The sequence below is a fragment of the Castor canadensis genome, chromosome 4, assembly GCF_047511655.1.
Source record: "Castor canadensis chromosome 4, mCasCan1.hap1v2, whole genome shotgun sequence".
NCBI classification, from domain to species: Eukaryota; Metazoa; Chordata; class Mammalia; order Rodentia; family Castoridae; genus Castor; species Castor canadensis.
The window spans coordinates 121,014,582-121,035,759 of record NC_133389.1 but is presented as its reverse complement, the minus strand read 5'-3'; positions in this window follow the sequence as shown (position 1 = coordinate 121,035,759).

Sequence of the window (21,178 nt, the reverse complement as noted above, 5' to 3'; positions counted from 1 at the left end):
CCCATTGTACTGTGCTGCAATGGTTTTTATAAGTTCTGTAATTGGAAACTTACAAAATCATTGCAGTTTTTCCATATTATAAGAAAGCTTTGATAAATGTCCTATTGCATATACTCCCACATGTCTGGTATATTTTAGGAGCAGAATTTCTGGATCATGAGTTACATTTAAAAAAAGAAATTTTGACAGTATATTACCAAATTGTCCTCTGATTGTTTTCCTACAGCCCATGTTGCCTTCCATGAATTGTGCAAATATTAATTTCGCTTTACTCAAATGCCACATTAGATATCATCATTTTCATTTGTTTCTAATCTTTATGAATCAGCTGTTAATATCTTTGATCAAGTTTTCTATCTATAATCTATTCTATTTATTTAAAATGTGTTATTTATTATAACTTTTTTCTCAGTAGGCATATTATGCTTCAATTTATTTTTAAACAGGGAGAAAAATTAGAGTTTTGTATAAATAAATGTTTTGGTCACTTATTCATCATTTCTAATCTCTTAGAAAGAACTTTTTCATCCTCAAGTTTATACCAATATTGAAATATTTTATTATTTCATTTTTCATTTATATTTCTAATGTACCCGAGCTTTATTTTGAAGTAACATGTGAGCTCTTCTCTTCATCTTTTTCTTCAAATGGCTATTAAATTATGTACCACTTATTGAAGATGTCTTCCTTAATAAAATATTTGAGACGTTCTCTGTCATTTGGTAAGTTATCATATGTGCTTCAATGTGCTTATGAATTTTATATTATTCTTTGATCTGCTTTCTTATTTTGGTAAAAGTCCCTCTTGTCTTAACTATCTTGGCTTATAATGCTTTTTGTACCTTGTGGTAAATCCTCTGTGAATCTCTTCCACTCAATATTTTTCTGACTTCCTCCTCACTTTTTCCTGAATTAAATTGACTTTTCCTGGTTAAGAGTTTATTTAAGAACTAAATCGGATGTCAATAACTTGGAAATTAATTTTCAGAGATATGAGGTCACTGCAATATTCAGAAATCTTTTCTAAGACCGTAACCCTCATACATAATATAGTCAACCCTTTTCTTGGACATCCTTTATTGAAATTTAATGACATTTATCATATGTATCTTATACATTTTTATTTTGACATTTAAAATTTTTTGCTGTATTTGGAGGATGAGGTGTTTCAATTACATTTTTGTCTTAAAAATTAACTTTATTTTTACAATATTTATGTATGCATGTATCCACTATTATTTTAAGTGACAATGATACAATACATTCCATCTAGACTACTGAGAATTTCTAATGACAGGTTTCCCACGCGGGCAGGATTGGAAATTTACACAGTCAAGTGGCTTGCAAGCACAAAGTAGAGAATAATAAATGCAGTGAGTTTCAGATGATAGCATTCCTAAGTAAATAGAAAAACAAAAAGGCAAAGTCTCTTTGGAGGAAAATATTCCCAGCCCAAGTGCCTCAAGATCCCCTGATTGAATTCAGAGCACTAAATGAGTAATAAGAGCACCACTGTAAAAATGACTACCTACAAAGTGAAAAAGCTACTATAAATTTGAGTCAACAAAAAATAACACTAATTCTCAATATTGGAATTAGGTACAGAATATGAAATAATTGTGCTCATATTGTTTGGAATACCACTAGCATTTAGAATTCCATTTGATTCATGTTCTTTTACTCATCTCTCATGTTAGTTCCCATAATTTCACCTGATTCTATTGGAATTTCAGCCATGGAATAATATTGTCTGCTGGTAATAACACTACTTATTGAATTGCCTTATAAGTCTTCTTTCCTTCCTTCCTTCTTTCTTTTCTTCCTTCTTTCCTTCCTTTCTTCTCTCCCTCCCTCTGCCTTCCCTCCTTCCTTTCCCCCCTCCTTCCTTCTTTCCTTCCTTCTTTCTTTTCTTTTTTTCTTTCTTTCACAATATTGGGGTTGGAACTCAGGGCCTCTCACTTTCAAGGCAGGTACTCTAGCACTTAAGCCATGCACCCAGCTCTTTTTTGCTTTAATTATTTTTCAGGTAGGTTCTCACAATTTTGACTGGGACTGTCTTTAGATAGCAACCCTCCTGCCTATGACTCTCAAGCAGCTGGGATCGAACGACAACACACCTAGCTTGTTTGTTGATAGGAGGTCTCACTAACTTTTTGCTCAAGCTGGCCTTGAACTGAAATCCTCTTGATGTCTGCTTCCTGAGTAGGTGGGATTATAGGCCTGTATCTAGCCTGCTTGTACAATTTCTTATGCATTGTTTTTGTAGGTATTTGGAAACTAATACAATATTCAGTTTGAAAAACATTTTCTTAAGTGGTTGAAAATAAGATTTGATACCTTTTTTAGGACAGAGAGTTCAAATACTTAATAGTTAAATTGATGTATTTTTGTATTTCTAACCTTTTATCTTTAAATTTTTGTTACTTTGATCACCCATGGAATGACTGCATTTACGTTAGGCATTTGTCTATTTCTTTAATTTTTGTTATGTATTTTGTTCCTATTTCATTCTTTGCAAATAATGCACTCCAGTGACATAAAATGATATTTGTTCCATTAATTTTTTGTTTATAATAGATTTTCTAAGATGAGTATTGCTACATTTTTCTATATTTTAATTTGAATGAGCTACACTGTTAAATAAAAGTCATTTTAATACTGTGATAATAAAAGGTATGCTGAAGAAATACAGATTAATTGAAATCTTGTGAACCTAAGTATTTATATTTTTAAATATATCTGTACTGTTTGTTTTAGCAATTATCAAAGATGTAGAGATAATCCTTTATTTAGGTCAAGGACATCCATAGCAAAACCAAAACAAAGCAAACTTGCCTTGGTTTGTCTTTCTGTCATGCTCTGGAATATCCATTTTATGATTATGTGTATGAATCCCCTTGATTAAGGTCAAAAGATATTTATAAAAGACAGATATTACTCCTTTCTTGATGTAATTTAGTCATTCTTGTGGGAGTGCAAGTAGGTAAGGTTAATTTTGAAATGGAGACAGGATCTGGAAGAAGGGCAGATTGGGTGAGCTCCTGAATTTGACAGGTGATCTCTCCTGTCTCTCTCTTTCTTTCCCTCTCTCTCTCTCTTTTTCCTCTCCCTCCTTCTCTCTCTATCTCTTTCTGTGTGTGTGTGTGTGTGTGCATAAGTACACCTTTCTGTGTGTTGGAGTGGTGGTAAGACGGTTCCAAATATAACACAATTTCTCATCATTTTGGATTAGGCTAAGTACTATTTTCTTGCATTATAGTATGTACATGGAATTCTGAAATACACTGGAAAACATGCCCAATTTGGTGTTTTAGAATTTTTCCTATGCTGAGATAAAGTTCTTTGAGAATAATATGACAAAAGTGATTCTTCAGTATAATAGACTTGCCTAGAAATTGAAAAGTAACAGGAAATTAAATTGTATGTTGACTGTAAAAGCAAAAACAAAAAAACACAGGGTCAATTAGAACATCTTAATACCTCACTGTGAGAAGGATCACACAGCTCTCCTCTGATTATTATAGAGAATGTTATAAACAAAACCTGACAACTAAAATGCATGAAGTTGTGTCTTTATTATCAAAATATCTACATATGTAGACATTACCAATAGAGCAGGTGTCCAGCAGGACATGTTTCTCTTCTTCGTGAACCTGATGCCTCCCCACTTTCCTCCTGCTACAATGAACAGACAGCTGTGGCTTTTCTAGCTTCATCAGTGCCATTCTCGCAGTTTAGACTGCTCTGCCTGCCTTGGACTTGCATCTTCTCTCCTCAAATGGCTAGATCACTTGATTTGGGGAACAGGAGTCTCCTTTCTGCTGGGTTCTGAATCCTGAGTGTATCACCATTGTGTTCAGAGCCGAGTCATCAGAAATTCCTACCATCGCTATATCCCCAGACCTACATTAAAAATAACTGGTAAAAAAGATATTAAGCAAGAGGTACTATAGTAACTATGGAAATAAAAAGTAGTAATCCTGAAGAAAACATTTTAGCAATGTTAGCCAATTTGTTAAATGACAGGTTTGAGCTTCTGCACATCCTTAGAAGTTCTTTTTATTTTTTTTAATGATTTTTTTGAGAAAAATATATCTTTTATTCATATGCACATACAATGTTTGGGTCATTTCTCCCCCTTCCCCTGCCTCCTCCCTTACCCCAAACACCCCCTCACTCTCTCCCCAACCTCCTCGCTACCAGGCAGAAACTATTTTGCCCTTACCTCTAATTTTGTTGAAGAGAGAGTATAAGCAATAATAGGAAGGACCAAGGGATTTTGCTAGTTGAGATAAGGATAGCTATACAGGGAGTTGACTCGCATTGCTTTCCTGTACATGTGTGTTACCTTCTAAATTAATGCTTCACAAACTAACCTTTTCTCTAGTTCCTGGTCCCCTTCTCCTATTGGCCTCTGTCGCTTTAAAGTATCTGCGTCAGTTTCTCTGCATTGAGGGCAACAAATGCTATCTAGTTTTTTGGGTGTCTTACCTATCCTCATACCTCCCTTGTGTGCTCTCGCTTTTATCATGTGATCAAAGTCTAATCCCCTTCTTGTGTTTGCCCTTGATCTAATGTCCACATATGAGGGAGAACATATGATTTTTGGTCTTCTGAGCCTGGCTAACCTCACTCAGGATGATGTTCTCCAGTTCCATCCATTTAATATAAATGACTTTTACTTTCTCTCTCTCTCATTCTCTCTCCCCCTTCACTTGCTTGTGAGTTGGAGTTGCTTAGCTGTACTTGTAATTTCTTTATTTAATAACCATTCTAATTAAGTTCCATTCTCAATGAAGACAAAGTGGGGAAAGAGTTGTACCATATGCTTAGTACCACTCCAATCACTATTTATCAAGAGCCAAATTTTGTGCAAGGTGTTGTGAAAACAAAGAATTATATAACACATCTGACAATAAGTGCTCCAGAAAATAATTACCTAGGCAAATAACTACACTGAATGCAATTATTAGAATAAGTAAAATTTCACTAGAATACTTTGTGTATGGACAGAGGCAGGGGTAAAGTAGTTGGGACTGATTAGAAAAATTGAATCTTGAGCTCAGCCTTACAAAGTTAATCATAAACCATCAGCTTGGAAGCACAGGTGTGACTTGCCCTCTGCCTAATTCACTAACCTAGATGGTAGAACTCCTGTTTAAGTGACAGAAATTCAACTCTAGTATTTCATGAATCAATATTATTCAAGCATTTCACAAACAACTTTGACATCAGTATCTTCACCATCATTAGACCTATATATTGCTTTGTGTAACACAGATTTCCTCTAATATATCATTCTTGGTACCATATGAATTCTTTAGATATAGTACTTTGAAAAAACCTGCCTCTGATGCTCAACTATTTTTTCAATAACTAACATAATATCTGAAATAAAAATGTAATTTTCCTGCAAACATGTTTCTAAGCCCTATATTCTATCTTATATTATTTTATAGTAATGTTTGAAATATTTATTTTTAAATATTCAAAGATAAAATTGAGAATATTTGTCCAGAATTACTACTAAATTATATTAGTTTACTCATTTTTAAAATGAATAGCATCTTTGATCTCTAAGATTCTCCAAATCTAAGTGAAGTTATTTCAGACTAATGTGTCCTGAAATGTTTTTTTTTAAATAAAGTAAATCAGAGAGTGACTTGAATTATGAAAAACCTTGTATGAAGACTCAAATATAATTCAATCTCTTTTGTTCTTAAATTTGGAGGAATAATTTCCTCATATTTAATGACAAGGAAGTAATTGGCAACTATAAATGTTTCCCTTATAGCCCCACGGTGGATCTGGAAGTCAGATTACGTGTGATGATAAATGAATGAAAGGTTTAGAGCAAGGTGGAGAAAGGGCTGTTAGGTAGAGAGATGTATGGCTTTGAGGGTTGTGCTTGTTATCTTCTTGAGAGAGACATGTGATGTAGTTAATTATTGATAGAAAGAGATAGTCAAGAGTGAGAGTTTGAAGACAATGCATCCTCATCTGGTCATGTGAAGCAAACAGCAACACAAAGTCATGCCCTCCTACACTGTCACAAATATGTACAGAATATATGACAATCAACTATAGGCATTCTACAGCATGTGGCAAAATATTTGGGAAAAAGAAGCTTATGAAATGAATCCCATGTCTATGCTGGCTCTTTATTTTGGTGTAATTTTCAAAAAAGTACACAGAAAAGACAGAGTTTTGAATGTGAGTTCCACCAAGTTCAGGGAGGCACACACTTTGACTTTCCATACTCAAGGCATAAATTCAAGGAAATCAGCAATTGATTGCCTACCTGTTAGAATAAATACAATGCCCAAAAAATAATCATTAAAAATTACCAGATATATTGAAGAGAAGTCAATAGAAGCAGAATTAATGGTGTCTTCAATATTGACTTAATAATTAAAACCAACTATTAAAATATGATCAAGATCTTAATGTCTTGATGAACCATATCTTAATAATTACAAGAAAAGGAATCTTATAATTCTTAGAGCAATAGAATTTATAGAAATAATCAAATAGAAATTATTGATTGAAAGCTATAATAAATTATGTAAAATTCCTTAAAATAACTTAAAAATTACATTGGTAATGTTAGAGAAAGAGTTAATGAACTAGGTCAGATTAACAATTATTTGATATAAATAAGAGAGAAAAAATTATGAAAAAAACAATAACCCTGGATTACATTGAAACAGTTAATTTTGAATTAAATGTCTCAGTAGATTAAAATAAGCTTTAGAAAAATACAAATGTAAAACAAAACAAAACAACACATAAACCAACCAGTTAAAGGCACAGAGAGCAAAGCAAAACAGAAAAAAAAATCAAAATAGTCAGAATTTGTAAGTTGGCACTGGTAGAAGGGAATGGCTGTGCATCAGTTTCATATTTTAATTGCATTTAACAAGAAGCAAAAGCCCAAAACAGTGCCATGCAGAAAGAATAAAGCTCGAATAGAAACATCTATAGTCAAAGGGATTTGAGAAAACATATAATAAACATTGGAAAAAGAATAAGGAGATGGTATAAATGTTGAAATTAGCAGGTAAGGATTTTAAAGAAAGTATTTTTAACTATGTTGTAAAACAAAAGGAACATATGCTTGTAGACAATGAAAGGTGAGGAAACTTCAAGACAGAAAATATTGGGGAAAATTAGAACTTAAGGAACTGAAAAAGTCAGTATGTGAAATAACAGTAAGATCACCAGACGTCTCAGAGAAAATAGTCAATAAAGAAAACAGTCAGTACACTGGAAAAAGAAGGTCAAGAAGAATCACTGAGTCAGAAGAATTGAACAATTAAAAAGACAGAACAGAGAATCTGTCTCTTCTGGAATAATTTCAATAGTTATAACATTTAAGTATTATGAATTCCAAAACTAGACAGACAGGGACAGAATAAATATTTATAAAAACTATGACAAAATTTTAAAATTGTTTATAAAACAATATTTTACAGATAAAAGGTCAGTAAACATTAATCAACACTAAGAAATCCATGCATGAAAACTCTTGATTCATTTAGAGAAAATTGACACCTTACATAAACCATTGTAATTATAATTATGCATGATATTTCATCAGAAATAAGGGAGGTAAGAAAAGAGTAGAAAATTACCTTCAAAATATTGATAGCAAATGCAGAAGGGCATCTAGAACTTAACATTTACTAACAACATCCTTGGTGACTGATTTTCTATAAAGACATTTTCAAGTACAAGAAAAGTAGGAGAACGTGTTGCCACAACTAAAAAAGACATCTTAAAGAACATTGTTAAGGATGAATTATATGAAAGCCTGAGTTAAATAATATACTGTATGCCTGGATCTTCAGAAAAGAATGAAGCACACGAGGAAATACAAAATATTTTTCATCTTAGTTTCTTTAAGTTTGTCTAAACGTCCATAGTTATAATGGTCCCTTAAAATTCATATCCACCCAGTGAGAATTTCAGAATGTGACCTTATTTGGAAAAAGGGTCATTGCAGGTGTCATCGATTTAAGAAGAATTCAGACTGGATTAGGGACTGTTCTAACCCAATATGTCTGATGTCCTTATAAGAAGAGTAGAGGATACACAGACACAGAGAGGAGATTCCCATGTGAAGACAGGTAGATTGAAATTGTGTGTCTGTAAGAAAAGGATTACCAACAGTCATTGTAAACTGGGAAGGAGGAAAAGATTTTCCACTAGAGAATACCATCCAGCTAAACCACAATTCACATGATGGCACGTAGAATTGTGAGAGGATAAATTTCAGTTGTGGTACTTGTTTCAGCAATACAAAGAAATTACTAGAATATTTAAAGCAAATATGTCTATAATATGTTGTGTATCTATGGTAATATGTTAGTATAATTTGTATTAAAATAAATATTATGACTGAGTTGTTGGCAAAGGTGTCTTAAAGAGAAAACAATATAAAAATTTGCTCCTTAAGGCAAATAATTTCTTACTTCATTACCTGATACCCTATGAACTCTGAGGGTTGTGCTCCCTGTCCCATGTCCTGGAACAGTTTACAACAGTAGGGTGAACAGATTGAAGGACTTGCCTCATTTTTTTCCTAGTTCCCATCATTCAATGATTACTTCCCTTTGTTGCCTGAAATCTATTGCTACCAGGACTATGTTTTCATCTTTTTTTTTTCCTGTTTTTTTGTTATTTGAAATGAGATATTTATTCATCATTATTCTGTTGGTTTAGAATCAGTGAAAAATTATCAAACATTAAAGTGCCCTGGTGAATGCACAAAAGATCAGAAAAATAATCATTAGTGAAAGCATAATAAATTGTTAATAGTAAAATCAACATAGAGAGAATTTAATGGTTCATTGTAAACACCTCTACAACATTTCACTATAAATTATCCTAAAACAATGTTCCAGAAAAATAAACAATCTCACTTGAGATAATATCAAGTAGTCAAAAGTATTGTCACTCGAGTGTTCTAGAAAGAACTGACTGTGAAAATGGAATAGGACAAATTTTGAATGTTGGAAAACTTTGAGCTCAGCAAACTCTAAACAATTCAAAAACATACATATATGCACATTTGACCTCATGGCTAAACTTTTACACATGTAAGTAAAAGGAAAAATGAGACCTGTTGAAACTATTCCAGGAATGGGGGATAAAGGAGAATGATGGGGGGCGGAATTCAACTATGATATATTTGCTATATTGTAAGAACTTTTGTAAATGTCACAATGTACCCCCACCCAGCACAACAATAAAAAAATGTAAAAAAGTATTGAATGTAACAAGAAAAACTAAGAGACAATGATCAAATGCACATTGCATTCCGAAGAACAATGCCATGAACAATGGTTGATGTCTCATAATAGAATATATATTTAAATTGCTGAAAAATGCGGTCTATCAACAAACTATGGCTTTCTAGGATAGTCTTCAAAATAAGGGCAATGACAAAATATTTTCAGAGTAATGGACACTGAGAGAATTCATTGCCACCAGGCTTGTACTAGAAGAAATGGATAAAAAATGTGAAGGTGAGAAAAATGTTAACAAATCTTGAGGGAGGAATGGAGAGCCCCCAAACTGGTGTGTATGTGGGTATGTATTTATTACCTTGAGTTTTCTTAGAAGTCAGATGACATGGAGTCAAGTATAGTGGGGAAGACTTGAAATCCCAGCCCTCAGAAAATAGGGGTAGGGATAGTTTCCACTATTTCTATCTTTTTTTAAATTTTAAGACAGTTTTTTGATATGTAGCCCAGGCTGATCTTGAACTTATGATACATGTAGAAGCAAAAAAGACACACATAAATAGAGCAAGGGATAAGAGGTTATGTGTAAGATTCACATTTGTGAAATAGGGTATAAGGACAGGGATGTTTGAAGTGTCAAGGATTAAGCGGGAAGTGGTATAATATAAATTTTAAGTAGGCTGATAATTTGAAGTTATATTTTGTAACCCATTCTGGAAAATGCTGAAAACCTTTCAAAAGAGTTGTAATTGAAAAAGCTAAATGCAATAAAAAAAAGCAGAACAATAATTAAAAATATTGCTACCCAGAAAAGGTGGAAAAGCAGGAGCAAAGTAATTAAGACACAGAAGGTACAAGATAAATAGTAAAAATTTAAGCTGATAACAGAATGTGAGAGTGGAAGGAATGCCAGACAGCTAGAGAAATTGACCTTAAGTAAAAGGACAGACTTGACTTTGAATATGGCAGAAAATTGTGGTTAATGAAAACGGGTACCCATTAGGGCATCCAGATACGGATTTGTCCTTTGCCATAGAAAGCACCTCTTATTACAGGTCCGGGAGTCTTCAGCACTTGGACACTTAGGTGGGGAGAGGCACCCAGATAGTTGTCAATGATAGGTCAAAGCAAAGGTTGTGTTGATAACATGATCTAGAAAAATCTCTCTATCATAGTTAGCAATGTCTTCATCATTACAAAGTGGCACCTTCAAAGCAATGACTCAATTATAGTGGAAGGTTAAGAAAATTTTCTCTCAGTTTAGATTAAGAAAAGCAGGGCCATTATTGCTAAAGAGAAAATAATGGATGTCTTAAAAACTGCCTATACTATTTGAGGAGTTATTATAACCAAATTGCTCACTAAAATGCACAATTGTTAAGTGGGTAATTAATAGAATTTTAATAAATATATACAGTTAGGTAGCTACCAGTTATCTTTATCATTTTAGAAAATTCACCAGCTTCTGAAAATTTGTTCATTTCCTCCCAAAGTTAGTACCAGTTCTAATGTCTATCACCATAGCATTATTTGGCCTATTTCAAAATTTTTGCAAAAGTAATAATTAAGTATGACTTTTAAAAAATTTCATTCTTCTATTTTTCCTTTTTTGGGGGGAGTACTAGTGCTTGAACTCAGTGTTACACTTGCTAGTCGGGTGCTCTGCTGCATGTGCCACAACTCCAGCCCTCTTTTCTCTGATTATTTTGGAAATAGTCTTGCTTTTTTTGCCCACCCAAACTGGACCACGATTCTCCTATTTTACACTACTCACTGTTGCTGATGATGACAGATGTGTACCACCATACCCAGCTGTTTTCTGTTGAGTTGAGTTTTCACAAATTATTTGTCTGGGCTGAACTGGAACTAGGATTCTCCAGATCTCTGCCTCCCAATTAGCCATCTTTTCTACAGGCATGAACCATAGCATGATCAGATTTAATTTCATTACTTTTTTGCTTAATAATTGTATGATTTAGTCATGTTATATGTGTCAGTGCTGAGCAGCAGTTAGTCATATGGATATAGTTGATTTTATTTATCCATTGATTTATTGATGAATATTTGGATTTTTCTCAGTTTGGGATTCTTTTGACTCTTCTGACTAAAGGTTCCATTTACATTCCTATGGTAATGTTTTTCTTTATACTGGGTAAATACTGAGGACTGGAAATTTTGGTTGATATGGAAGGCAACAACGTGGATACATCTTAAAATAATTATGCTGAGGGAATGAAAGCATGTTCATTCCATATGACTTAATTTAGATATAAGTACAAAATGCATTTTTGATATATATAGTATCAAAAAGATCATAAGTAGTTGCATGGTTTGTGGTTGAGGTAGGCGAGAAGGTAAAAACCAATCATACGAGGTCAAATGCCACATACGTAGACATATCAGAATTGATCAAATTGTATAGTTTAAAATACATGTGTTAATTGTATATCAGTTGTATCTCAATAACAATGCTATTAAAACGAACGAATGTGCCCTTCTCCTCTATCTTCTGAAAACATTCTTTTTTACATGCTTGATAGAATTCACAGGTGAAAGTATCCCAGTTTAAAGTTATATTTGTCTAAAGACTTTTCAATTAAAAAAATCAATAATTATTATATAAATAGGTTGATTCGCATTTCATTTTTCTTCTCGAATCAGTTTTGGAAAGTTGTGTTATATACGGAATTTATCAAAACTATTGAATTTATTAGCAAAAGATTCATCTTAATACACTCATTATTTGTTCAGCACTATAGGGTCTTTAACAATAGCTACTCTGTCTGCTTCTCTCTGTTTTTGGGGATCAGTCTCCCTAGAGCTTCGTCAACTTTATTTATACATTTCCTAACTTTGGCCTTGTAATTTTTCCCTTTATTGTATGTTTCCTCTTTGATATCTATTGCAGAATTTCCTTTTATTAATTCATTAATTTTTTCTAACTTTTTAGGGTGGAAAATGAGATGATAGACTTTGTTTCTTCTCCTTTAGTGTGAATTCAAAATTATAAAATTTCATATAAACACTACATTACCTATTATTTCATCATTTTATGTATGTGCTCAAATTTTCATTTTATTTAAAGAAAATTCTGCATTTTTTAATGATTTCTGCTTTCATACATCTCTTATTTAGAGGTGTATGATTTAATTTTAAATATTTGGTGTTACTTTGGAATTCTAATTTGCCGTGTTTCCTAATTTAAGCAACCTGAGGTCACTGGATATATTCCACTACATTTCAATTTTGAGATTTATTTATATATTTACATATGGCTTACTAATTGTACATCTTGGAGACCACATCACATGCAGTTGAAAAGAACACTTATTCTGTACTTGGTTAATGTTCTGCTCTACAAATAACAAGTACACTAAATAGTTCAGTGGGGTTGTTTAATCTCTTTTTGTCTCCATGGATTTATATTCTAGTTTGTCTATCAATTTCTGAGAAAGACAATAAAATTTCCAATTGCTGTGTATCTATTTCTCCTTTTAATCTTGTCAATTTCTGCTTCATGTAATTTGAGTACTTAGATCTTCATAATTATTAGCTCTGCTTTAGGTATTGACCTATAGGTCATTATGAAATTATCCTGTTGATTTTTGAAAACAATTGCTGTGAACTCTATTTTGTCTCATATTTGCATGGTGACTCTTTCAATGATTTTACTTTCAATCTTTGTAGATATTTTTAATCTTAAAATGTGATTTAATCAGATAGCATAATGTGCTTGCTTTTTCATTTATCTGTTTTTACTCTGTCTTTAATTGGAAAGTTTAATCCATTTACACTTGATGTCATTATTGACATGGTTATATTTATGAATATTATATTTGCAATATTTCAGACTTGTCTCATCTGTTCATCTGGTCTTCCTTTTTTATTCGCATCCTGCTTTCTTTTGATAAACCAATTTCTAAGGACTACATTTTAATTTCTTTCATCTTTAACTATTAATTTATTACCTTTTATTTGCTAGCAGTTCTAATATTTATAATATTTTCCTTATCACAGTCAGTTTACAAACTGAGGTAGTATTATTTTATGGAAAATACAGGAAGATTGGAGAGTATAATTACAAATGTCATATATACATATATAATTCCATATGCATCTAAATATACCTTTTTAAAAATCTCAAAATAAAAATATGTTTTGTTTAAATGGTTCATTATTTTTAAATTCACAGAAAAAGTTAAAAGTGAATCTTAAGTTCTTATTCTCTTCATTATAGTTGATACTTGGTATCATGTTGCTTTATCCTGAGTGATTTCCTTTATTTATTTACTTTTGTTGTTTTGATGGTATTGGTGTTTAAACTCAGAGCTTTCTACTTGCCAGACAAGAGCTGTACCACTTGAACCACACTCCAACCCTTTATTGTTTATTTTGTATTGTGGGTCTACAACAAACTGTTCTCTGAAACAGTAAGATTTCAGATGTTTCCTTCTGTCTGGCCAGTTTGTGCTGTGGACTGGGGAATGAGTTAAGGGAAAAAGTCACTCAACATATTATATCCAGTATACTTTCCTTTTTTTAAATCAGTACTGGGTATGGAACACATGCTACTTTTCTCAATGAAACCGTATTTCCCAGTTTCTACCTACAGTGGTTGTTTCAGTGGTCCTTTATTTAGTTGACGTTTGTGATTTATCTTGTTTGTAATTTTTGTCTCTAATAGATTTATCTGCTAAGAAGCACTCTGCCATTACTGACAAAGAACCTTTCATTCGCTCAACTCTAAAATTCATTTTGTAAGATTATGTGTTTTCTCTATGATAAATACCATTAGCAATAAATATATCTAAAACTTAATGGAAAATTAATGATATCATATATCTGCATGTAAAAGTACATTTTCATGAGTATTCACTGAGAAATGAATATGTGCCTCTGTGCTTTGTGCCAAAGTTTGTCTTCAATGACACAAATGCCTCTGAGCGGTACTTAAGAAGTTTTGATGAAATGCAATCTGTTCAATCTGTTAAAATGCAGATTCTGGTGCAGTATTCTAAAGTGAGGACTGAGATTCTCATGTGCTCATATGATACTGACATTACTGGTCAATGAAACACACTTTGGAAAGAATGGGCATTATTGAATAACAATGCATAGATTTTGGATCTTAATAGCCCAATTGGCCTGAGTTTGACACCCTGACTGTGTAGCTTTGCTCAGATAAATTAACTATGATAGTTTTAGCATACATAACTGTGAAAATGTGACACAGGTTACTCCAGAGGCACCTGCACACCCATGTTTATTGCAGCACTATTCACAATAGCCAAATTATGGAAACAGCCAAGATGCCCCACTACTGATGAATGGATTAAGAAAATGTGGTATTTATACAGAATGGAATTTTATGTAGCCATGAAGAAGAATGAAATCTTATTATTTGCAAGTAAATGGATAGAACTGGAGAACATCATTCTGAGTGAGGTTAGCCTGGCCCAAAAGACCAAAAATCATATGTTCTCCCTCATATGCAGACATTAGATCAAGGACAAACACAACAAGGGAATTGGACTGTGATCACATGATAAAGCAAGAGCACACAAGGGAGGTATGAGGATAGGTAAGACACCTAAAAAACTAGGTAGCATTTGTTGCCCTCAACACAGAAAAACTAAAGCAGATACCTTAAAAGTAACTGAGGCCAATAGGAGAAGGGGATGAGGAACTAGAGAAACGGTTAGATCAAGAAGAATTAAGCTAGAAGGTAACACACATGCACAGGAAATCAATGTGAGTCAATTCCCTGAATAGCTATCCTTATCTCAACTAGCAATAACCCTTGTTCCTGTCTATTATTGCTTATACTTTCTCTTCAAAAAAATTAGAGATAAGGGCAAAATAGTTTCTGCCGGGTATCGAGGGGGTAGGAGGAAGAGGAAGGGGGTGGGGTGGGTGGTAAGGGAGGGGGTGAGGGGAGGGGGGAGAAATGACCCAAGCATTGTATGCACATATGAATAAAAAAAAAGGGTAAAATAGTTTCTGCCTGGTAGCGAGGGGGTTGGGGGGAGAGTGAGGGGTTGTGGGGGGGGGTGGGGGAATGGAGGGGGTAGGGGAAGGGAGAAGAAATGACCCAAACATTGTATGTACATATGAATAAAAGAAAAAAAAAAAGCCAAAAAAAAAAAAAGGAGAATAATTATATCTACTTGGTAAAACTGTTGTCACACATATAGCCAAAAGTAGTTGGAGCAAAGGTCAAGTATAAAAGATAATAATAGAAAGTTTCAGTGTTGAATGCACATGAGATGTTAAGCTTTTGTAATTAGTTGTATTGTCGCAAAAATATTTTTCTTGAAATTTTCTTAATCAAAATTTTCATACAAGACATTTTTTCTCACTTGATATCTCTGTCTTAAAATCCTATTTCTTTGTTGAATTCATAATCATTTCTTTTTTGAAGAAGTTTTTCATTTATCAAACTATGGTCAAATTTAGGGAAAGAGAAAGAAGGGCTGACAAAACAGGCGCAAAATGAAGCAATTATTCAAGATGGACTCACTCAGGCCTTTATTTTGTCTGTGGTACTGGGGTTGAACTGAAGGCTTCACGCTAGCTAGGCAAGTGCTCTTACTGCTTGAACCATTCTACCAGCCCTCACTCAGCCCTTTAAATGAATTTGCTAGAAAAGGTAAGCTAAAACTTTAAAAGTTGTATAAAATATTTTTGGTGCATGAAATGTCTTGTCATAATTCATGTCATGTTAGACAACTCATGATAAATTTAGAAAGCATTTTAAGACATCTGGAATATGAAACATTTTACTACAGAAGTTATCATTCGTTTTTTGCCAAGAACTTTTTAGTCTTGAAGTTATGCTGCTGGTTTATTAATACTTATACCTTGAATATTAACCACAACAGAGTACAATAGAGATGAAACAGCACCTGGGGATAACTATTGCTTTCCCTGTCATTCCCAATATGGGTACTGGAATCTTATGTGTAGACTTCTGCTGACTGTATAAATTCCCCATGCTTTTTGTTAGGGATCTACTCTTTATATTGAAATAAAGTTTCCAAAGTTACTACAATCTCTAGATATGTGTTTTACTTAAAAAATACTCTGTGGGTAGAGGTAGCAGAATAGGAACCATACTTTGATGGACATTAGGCAATGCTTCCTCAGAATCTGTTTCCCCTTCTTCCTTCCTAACAGTATCTTTTCCCTGTCAAAGCTGGGAAGGTGATCCAGTAATGGGTACAGATCCTGTTGAGTATAAGCCAATAAATAGCTTCTAGCTACTTGACTGTTGACATCACTGAACATTGAGCTGCTTATTATTCAGAAACATATGAAGACAATGCAGTGACATAACAAAGTGTAAACAATGAATACAAGTCAGTTTAGGCTGTTATAACAAAATATCAGATTGGGTGTCTTAAATACCAAGCATTTATTTTTCACAGTTCTGGATATTAAGTTCAGGATCAAAGTAGAGGTCATTTCAATGCATGATTTGCAGCTGGTTGCCCTTCTCACTATATTCTTACAGGATGGAGAGAAAGAGTGTTCTGGTCTCTTCCTCTTACAAAGGCTGTGATTCCATCTGAGTCTTCACCTTCCACAGTCCCCATGTTTAAATTCCATCTCATTGTGGATTAAGGCTTCAATATATGAATTTGGAGTTAACACAATCATGCAGCCTAAAGCATAAAGTGTTCTTTATGCTTTATTTATTATTTTATTGAAAAGCAATGGCCTTCACCCAAATAGCTAGGTACTCTTGCAATACTGTGTAATGTATATTGTTCAAACATCTAACTACTACCAGGGCTTGAAAATTAAAACCTTTTCCCAAAGAAATCAAAGATTACTAATATATAATTATATACATATAACTTTTTTTTTTGCTTTAGTTAATTTTTAGGTCAGGTTTGTGTTTTGGCCCAGGGCTTGCCTCAGACTGCAATCTTCTACTTTGGTCTCCCTCATAGCTGGAACCATAAACACACAACCAAGCCTGACTTGTTTTGTTGGGATGATGCCTCTCTAATTTTTTGCCCAGGTTGGTCTTGAACAGTGATCATTCTGATGTCTGCCTCCTTATTACTTGGGACTATAGGAGTAAGTCACCACTATTGCTTCAAAGTATTTTTATTGGATTTTCTGATCTAGTCTTATTGTTAACCTTGTAGGATATATTTGATTTTGTTGAATGATTTTGCGGAAGCAACTGCAAAATGCACACCTTGAAAAAAGTTATAATACTAATATAATGTTCTGCACTCATAAAAAGAACTAATTACTCCAAACAAGTAGTTTGTTCACTTATTAGCTCATAAATCACAAGCATGTAGAAGAGTGTAAGTGAGCAGGGAGTCCAAAATACCAGAAGTAATTAATCCATGTTTTGCTCTAATGAACCAAAATATTTGAGTTTAAAAAATCTGTCCTTAGTAGTACCACAGGAGCCTAGGAAATTGCTTAAATTTCATACTTTTTTTCATTTCTTTAAATTATCTCCCAAAGGATTGATTTTTTATACTAATTATCCTTTACTCAACAAAAATTTAGTGAATTCCTGCAATGAATCAGGCACAGTAATAGATTGTAGAAACAATGAACAAAGGCATGCACAGTCTCTGCTTTGGTGTGTCATATGTTTCAGGGGAAGAAAGAAGTCAATTAAACTGCAAAAAATATTAAAGTGAATTACAATAGTATTGAATACTAAGAGTTGACAGAGCATGTGATATGGAAAAAATACTCTCAATAGATTTGCTGCTTTTAATGTTCACCTTAGTTCCTTATTCACACAGTCTTCTGAAATTTTTAGTTGACTATCACAATGTCCCAATATGTATTTTATCTGATCTAAATTCCTTCTAAAATTCAGGATGCCTCCTTAGCATATATTGAATTCTTGGATACACTTGAGTTTATTTCTTGTATACATTTACATTGTATCTGTTTTACTCCCTTATTTGCATGTTATTTTCATTAATAATACATAATTCTTTAGTATTATTTTTAATAGTATATTTATTAAAATATAAACTTCTGAATTTGCTTTCCAAAGTATCTAAGAACAGTATTATTGACACTTATATTAGAATAACTTTAAATGTATAAGCTAACTTGAGACCAATGACATTGTCCCTTGGTTAAATTTTCCTATGCAAGTTCATGATGTGTTTTCATTTGTTTATGTCTTCTGTGAGTCCCTTGGGTACATACAAACAATGTGTTCTTGAAGTTAAATGACATCTAGAAACAAGACAGCTCATGACATTATTTGAAAAAGAAGTAGCTAGAGAATTAGATACTCTGTCATATTATTGCTCTATCAGTTACAGTTATACCACATAGGTGCTTAAAAGAGAAGACAATGACAATGAAATACAGTCAACCAGGAGAAACAATAATGAATACTGCACACAATCTTGCTAGAATTCAAGTCATTTAAGAAGTATGTAAGGAGCAGATAAAATTTCAGTTGTTTACATATTTAGAAGTTAGGGGAAAAGAATTTCCATATTAAAACCTTTCCTTAAAGGGTAATTCAAATCATTTTAGATTATTTATATCTTCTTCATCAAGACATTCCCAGATCCTAAAAACTATTATCAAAAAAGTAAGAGCAAAAAAATACATACTAAAGTATGTACAGTAGGCAAAGGCTACTAAGTAAAACGTAGATGCTCTTCAAAGTAGGGGTGTGTAAACATTTGCCATTTATTAGACTCCTCCTAAGATTCTGGCTTATGTTTATCCACATCATCTGGTCATATTGTGTTCTCTTTGTTAACCTATAATCAAAAGCAAATAGCAGAAGTGATCCAAAATCTAGTGGTTCAGGAAACTGACCTACAGATTTTTTTAAAGTTTGTTCTGCTTTCAACTAGCTGTCTAAATGTGTATAAATGTTTCTTAGAAGAGTCTTTAAGGGTACAGGGGGAGTTGCTGCTTATTTAAACAATTTTAATGAAGGACTAACCTTTTACATTTAACATTTGTTCTTTTCATTTGCTTTCTGGCAGCAGTTCATACTTTTTTTTCTACCAAAGGGTATAGTATAATGAACATACAGGAGATTATTTAAATGAATGGTTTTAATGAGTTCTTGAATAGATTCTTTAAAAAGCAAGCATGAAATTGCTTTCCCAGTTGAGATGCTTTAAAATATTTTTAGAAAATTTATATATAAAAGCCTTAAAATTCTAACCATTTTAAAAGGAACACTGATTGAAGAGGAGGATATTTTTTAAATGTAATAAAATTTATTCTTGCTAATATTGCAGAAGAGATTATAAAACCCAGCAGTATTTTTGAGTTATTTTAATGGATTATCACATTTCATATTAATAAGTAGTTATTTATCAAATTTAAAGGCCACAACACTACTTTCATGCATGGAAACGGGTAACTTCCATAAGATGTAAATAAATTTCCTTTATGGAGTGAGCATTGTTGCTGTGCACTGAAGCTTTTGAACTCCTGTTCAAGGTCTCATAGTCTTGAGGTTGGATTGAACTGATCCCATCCTCTTGCCACCGTGATTATTTCAGAAGTTGACATACACTTCATTTGTTCTCATTAAAGTTTGTTCAAAACTTCTATTCAGGGATCTCATTCAATCCCTGAATGTGAATGAGGAAGCAGCTAGATCTGGGAAGTTCTTGAAACACTTATGCCCTTAATCATGAGGATTAAGGATAACTGTGGATACGTGGAGCAGGATTGAGATTTGAGGACAGCAGAGACAGGAAACCATTACTATGACAAAACTCTCCTAAACATGTGCTTTTCCCTCAGTCTCTCCTGTTATGTGAGGAAGTAAATTCTCTTTATTATTTAAGCTCCTTTGGACCTAGGAATATGGAATCAAAGAGAGGTATTCACTGCCTTTGGCATGTATCATCACCTTAACTATTGGTCTGGGCACTGTTTATCTGAAATTCAGATAGCTTGATTCTTTATGGTTAATATTTAGAAAATTAAAACACCTTTTTAAACATAACTAGATGTTGGATGTTGATCGGTCTCATAACTGTTATTATAAGACTGTGTTTTGTTTCTGTTGGAGAAAATACTCTCTGGTGGCATTATATTTGCTTCCATACACAAAATCAGAATGAAATAACATCAAGGCACTTATCTTTACAAGTTGACCATCTAGCATGATTTATACATGTTCTTGAAAACAGAAAGCATTCAAAATAAAGGGACATTGTTGCCAGGATCTCAGAGGTCTTTGACCCAAAAGGACTCCGGAAAGGAATGAACAGATGAGACACACAAAAGGACTCACTCACTCAGGAAGGGAATGACAAGACACATGACCAGAAGGCTGGTGACCAACTGGCAAAATTTTGTTTTTCTCAGCAAGCTTTATACAAAAGAGGAAAAAACTTAATTATCAAAAACATTCCGACCTAGAAACAACCTTTCTGTTTTTGCCACCCTGCATTCTTACTACCAGTGTCCTTGACTAAGTATAAACTTCTTTTTAGTCAAGGGAAACCATTTAGTGTTCTGTCCCACCATGATGGAGACATGGTGCACCTGCAGATTTATGCTGCTAAACCACAGTGAACTTGTCAGACTGTGGCTTTCGGTTCCCAACAAATTGTTGCAAAATGGATACAATTCTGGTAATTTCCTCATGTGTAAAAAGACTTTGCAGCCAATAATTAATAAGCTTGCTTCCAGCTTTGATGCCCTAATGGTTGTACAGGTAAATGAGAAATTAGGGGTTTGAGAGAACAGATCGGTTGAAGAATCCAGATTATCAGGAAAGCAGATACATCTTGTTCTTTATCACTTCATGTACTGGATTTCATACTCTACATTTTTAAAGACAGTTTCAGTGTCTGTTTTCTGCTTGGCTTTTCACAGAATACTCCGATGAGATTCAATTTTTTCATGATTAGGTATTCTTTAGTAAGTGTATATTTGCATGGATAAAA